We start from the raw sequence: 5,946 nt of genomic DNA on the forward strand, positions 1-5,946 counted from the left end.
TAACGTAGTTAAATATTACACTTACATACATAAGGTTATAAACTGTAGCATCGAAAAAAAGTATCATTATCAGTTTTCTTGACAGGCTTCAATAAAAAGAAATACTGAAGCATTATTTGGGTGAAAATGTAACGTCTGATTAAACCTATTCAAGCTAAGATATGTTTGTAATTCTGTTCAGGAGTATATCAGTTGTATAAACATGTTGTAAACGTCAGTTTGTTTGTTCTAGACTTCACGTCCCGGTACTGTACATTCCGCGTGTCCATTACACTGATGTATCACGTCCTGTTACCCTATGTAAGCTAAGACATGTTTGTAATTCTGTTCAGGAGTAGAAGAAGAAGAAGAAGAAGAAGAAGAAGAAGAAAAAGTGCTTTATTTAAACGATTACAAATAAGGTAACATGATAATCCTCTGATAGTATTTGCACTATAAAACAATGGTATTAAACCGTCTGTTTGGTTGGTCGCTACATTTAAATATATACATATACACTTTCCACATTTATTCTGCTTTAGAAGCAAACATATCTAACAAAAGCTCAAAAAACAAAAAAATCAGCTTTAAAATTTGTATTATCTAAACTTAAAAAGTAATAACATTAACATCAATGTAATTTGTTGCTATAATTAGTTCAGTTGTTATATTTTTATCTCCTGTTGCGTAAAATGCAAAATCAACACACACACACACACACACACACACACACACACACACACACACACACACACACACACACACACACACACACAACACACACACACACACACACACATATGAAGTACAACAAATAAACTTTTGTGTAAAATTAACTTTCGATCTTCTATATGTACATGCATATTTATAAATCGCAAATATGGTAATATAGTGGCAAAAAAATAAAATAATTAACAAAAATAATTTGAATGTTTGCAAATTTAGAGACTTTGTTCGACAGGTATATTTTCAACGTAGTTATATAATGTTATGTATAAAGAAGAAAAAACACAAATAAATAAAATGGAAATAAATTTCATAGAAACTAAAAACTAAATTCATTGACGAGCTCCCACCTATACTTCCAAGCTAATTTCATGTATTTCATTAAACTTTGCCAATCCATTCCGTTTTAAATAGCAGTCATATTCATGTTTTGATAATGTACATTTTCCGAGATAATATTTCCTAATATGCGATAAAATCGGGCAGACCGCAACGTAGTGAAACACGTTTTCATTTTCATGCATGTTGCACAATGAACAAGAAAAGTTTCCTTCCTGCAACCATGGGCTTGTAATTGAGGTCAACAATTCTGTTCAGGAGTATATCAGTTGTATAAACATGTTGTAAACGTCAGTTTGTTTGTTCTAGACTTCACGTCCTCCCGGTACTGTACATTCCGCGTGTCCCATTACACTGATGTATCACGTCCTGTTACGCTATGTAAGCTAAGACATGTTTGTAATTCTGTTCAGGAGTATATCAGTTGTATAAACATGTTGTAAACGTCAGTTTGTTTGTTCTAGACTTCACGTCCCGGTACTGTACATTCCGCGTGTCCATTACACTGATGTATCACATCCTATTACCCTCGAGTTTATAGTGCCGTTACCCGCCTACTCACTTGTTAAACTCTCTCTGCCGGTTCTTATGTTAATGAGATTTTGAGTAACATTGGAAGGAAATTGCTTGGAAATGGCCTAAAAATATTTTGTAAAGAAGTTTATGGCTCAATTAGAATAAAGAATAAAGACTATAAATAAATCTTGTATTAAAGTTTTTGCAATCGATTCTAGAATCATTCATGTTTAAGACAACTTCCTTAAGTAAAGTAAAAAAAGGAAAACCAGTTTTTTATTACCCTATTTCATGTAATATCACTCAAAAAATTACATTCAAAAAATGAAACTTAATAAATTTGGAATCAGACCTAAATGTTAGCAATAGAATATAAAAAGTAAAATTTTTAAGTCGGCACTCGTACATGACTTTCAGCTCGGAGAGTGATGTGGAATTTCCACTCAAAATGTAATTCGTTGGGAAAACATTTTTAACTACAGGTAATTTTCTACATTTATATTCTATTTAAATTATAATTTCCTCAACTCATAAACAAAAAATTGTTACTTTCGTTAAATTATATTACATACACACACCTCACGCCGTGAAATTGTTTTTTTAATTTATGATTGCGAAAATTGTATTTTTAATTCAATAAAATTTTAGTACATTTCCATTCTTTAAATATTTTTTCTCAACGAAGTAATCTCTTAAGTAAAAAATCGTATCATTCTCTGAGCTGTATGTCATGTGTATACTATAAGAATTTTAACATCCACCTTGATCAGTTTTTATTTGGGCCAGATGCACAATCTATCATTAGGATTTCTAGCAAAATGCATCTCCTATATGTCCACTAGCTTGTCTGTTTTTTTCGCTGTTTATCTCAAGAATGAATTGAGCTATGAACTTAAAATTTTCTTTTTAGCGTCATTTTTACTTAGGCAACGTCAAGTTTTGATGGTAGGAACGTCCTTCTATGTAATTTTGGATATGTGCTGACAGATCCTTCGGACACATTTTTATACAAAATACATTTAAGTGAGTTTCTGAATGTGGAATTTTCAAGAGACGTTTTTGCAAAGTTTTCCTATTCATTCGTATAGTTGCATGGGAAGTGTTCCTGTAGTATCTTTGTGGGTACTGTTATTGCTTTGTTTTGCATGCACCTCAAACTCCTTCAGTGAACCAAATTTTAAGTTTAAATACACGTTTCCATATTTTTGTGAGTGATTATATATTAAACGACATCTGGCTTACATGGGTTCATATTACAATGTTTGAGACCATAAAATAGTTTAATTTACCTCGATGTGCCTGAAAAAATTCAAATGCAGTCTAATGTAGTCTAAGGAACTTACAGTACATAATAACAGCAGCAATCGGCCCTAGGATAAACTCATAAAATCCGGTATAAACTAAGAGAGGTATAACATAACTTGATGCTTGCATAACACAATAATTAGTATGATAGTATAACTCTGTTATTACTCATTTGTCATCTGTTCTAGTTTTAATTTCATGGCCAAATTTTAATTAGAGGTAATTAAAAATCGTATACAGGATCACTTTTTTAAACTATGTACTTTTAAACCTGTTTCTCTGAGCTTGATGCTTTAGCCTATTTTGGAATAGCTGGAACACTATAGGTACAAACACACAGTGGGTATAAACACAATGACCTGTAGCTTTTGTGTCACATTAAACATTATTTTAAACCATTCATAATTAGAATAGAATAGAATAGAAACGTTTTTTATTTCCAAAAACATATACACCAAAGTATTAGATTTATTTACATTTGATAAATAGTAGATTACCATTTTACTATAATTACTAAGTGGCGATAAAATAAAACAATTTAATTTTAAGTATAGTAGTTGGATAAATATTATTTATATAATTTAGGTAAACTATATATTACATATTAACATATATTCTACAATGGAAATTAGCTTACATGGGCAAGCAGCCTGTGCTTAGGCTAGAGTCGTACTAAAAAGTTTAATGTTATATAGATGTCAAAAAGTGTTAATGTTACGTGTCGTAACATAAAATTTAAGGTATAAAATGTAGAAACGTAGTTGTGTGATGAAGTAGATAAGAGATAATACTGTCGTATTAGACAAAACCATCGGTAGAAGTAAGATCACATACACACGACCGTCAAATGACATTATGGTCTATAAAAACCTATGATTCGGTACGTTAAGGTGATGCAATTTATTTTGTGCTAGTGATTTTTTAATGTAAAATTTATGTCCATTTGGAATATGTTTCTAAATTAAAAAAAAGAAAGTATGTCTTCAAATCCACGTATTATTATATAAGTTGAAGTAGATCATGTGGGAAGTCTAATAATCATGCCAAAACAGAAACAGTTGATGATAAAATATAAACTCATGGAGCGACTTCAGTAAAATTTAATTTTTAATTAAATAAATTAAAAGTTTTAACACATTTAAAAAACTATTTTCTGAACCAAATGAAATATATCATATTCCTATCAGAAAAAAAAATAATTGAAAAAATACATATTGTAAAATCTTACATTTTATCTTCAATTGTTTTTGGGTGTGGTTAATAATTTCCTACTGCAAATGCACGTAATTTGTTTTATTGTGGTCAAAATATATTTGTTTATAATTAGCCTAGTTGACCTATAAATTTAACATAAACATATGTGTAAGCACAACGTCATTTGCATACCTTAATGGGAAGTTGCGCACGGTTACAGAAAATTTCTCGCAGACTTTGAATCAATTTTCTACATTTAACAAACATAAAATTATCATAGATTGAGAGTAACTTGTGGCAAAATTCATAAGCGATAATTGTAATCATAAGCAAATGTATTCCAACAAAAAAAGTTATTCACACAAAAGTATCAGGTGGTGGTTACATTTAATTCAAAGCAATACACAGACTATTAACCTCTTAAATAATGATTTATATTAAACAGATAAACAAAATAAAGAGTTATGCTACCAAAATTCAAAAATAATGTAATGTATGATAAACACAAATTAACTAATTAATTACACAATTAATTATGCTAAAAGCAGCACTCCCACTACTCATTGTAAACTTCTCTTATCCTTACAACTAAGTACATAATTAAAGGGATTTTAGTCTCTTAAGTGATTATTACTATATTATTTGTACAACGTAGCAGTAGTATGCATTGCCATTAATAAACACCTATGAACCGCAGTTATAAAACATCTGCATTGTTGTAAAGACGAGTTTTAACGTGACCACTGCCATATTTTGTTGGTTTCTTAATTGTCATACTCGCTGAACATTATTTCGTAGTTTTGGATAACTGAGCATGAGGATATATACTTTGTCTCGTGGCTATTTAACATTTAAAAACACTTTAAAATAGCAAACCGTAAAAATTAATTATCAGAAAACTTTAGAACTGCATTGGAGTTGTTTTGAAACTTTTTAGAAATCTAACTATAAGGACAGAAATAAAGAAATCAGACCAATCCCTCAATTTATCTAATTTAAATAATAAAATAACCATTTTAGTGAACTTGGCGGAAGAGAAGGTTATTATAAAATTGAATGGTTACTATATGTACTATATGTAACTATCTACACTTTCATGATGAAATAGACAAAAATAGTAATAATTTACTGAAATTCACACAATTTTATATCTACTGTTAATACTATTTATATACTTCAACGCCATGTTAGATTAAATACATCTTTCAATCTTTGTATTGAGTTGGTTATTGGTTAATGATTACAAATGTAAATTTAAGAATTTTAATATACGCATTGAATTATACAGATTGATTATACATGGTCTTAAACATAGCTACAATCACATGATGAATAACATAGGATAAACAATACTCATGGCGGTGTCGCAGTACAGTAAGTAGATTATCTATTTAGAAATGAATATAAAATAAAATAAATTATTAATTAAAAATTTAAAGTGAGCATAAAATCGTATTTATTATTAAATACATTTTTTTCTGCTTGGCAAAGTTTGTTTTTTGTAGTTGGCTGTTTTCATCCTTCTTATTTATATAACTTAGTATAAGGTAAGCGACATGCAAATGCTTGTCTAAGAAAACCTTCATATTTATAACATTTATTCAGATGACAATACCCTAATGTAGTTTAATTTAGTTTAATACAAAATATGCTATTTCCAAAGATATGTCTTAAATTCCGGGCGAGAAGGTTAACAATGTTATCACAATTAAAAGCAGCAAAATGCCTATTTACATTAACATATTGTATATTTAATTTTATGTTTTAATGTAACATGCAGCCATAGAGACAGTTTACTTAAGAAATAAAAATGTATTCTACAATTATTTACAACACGAAGTAAAACCATACAACATTAATTTCAGAAGAATGGACTTTTCAGTCAGT

This window comes from Homalodisca vitripennis, unplaced genomic scaffold, assembly GCF_021130785.1.
Source record: "Homalodisca vitripennis isolate AUS2020 unplaced genomic scaffold, UT_GWSS_2.1 ScUCBcl_656;HRSCAF=3140, whole genome shotgun sequence".
In the NCBI taxonomy this organism is placed as follows: domain Eukaryota; kingdom Metazoa; phylum Arthropoda; class Insecta; order Hemiptera; family Cicadellidae; genus Homalodisca; species Homalodisca vitripennis.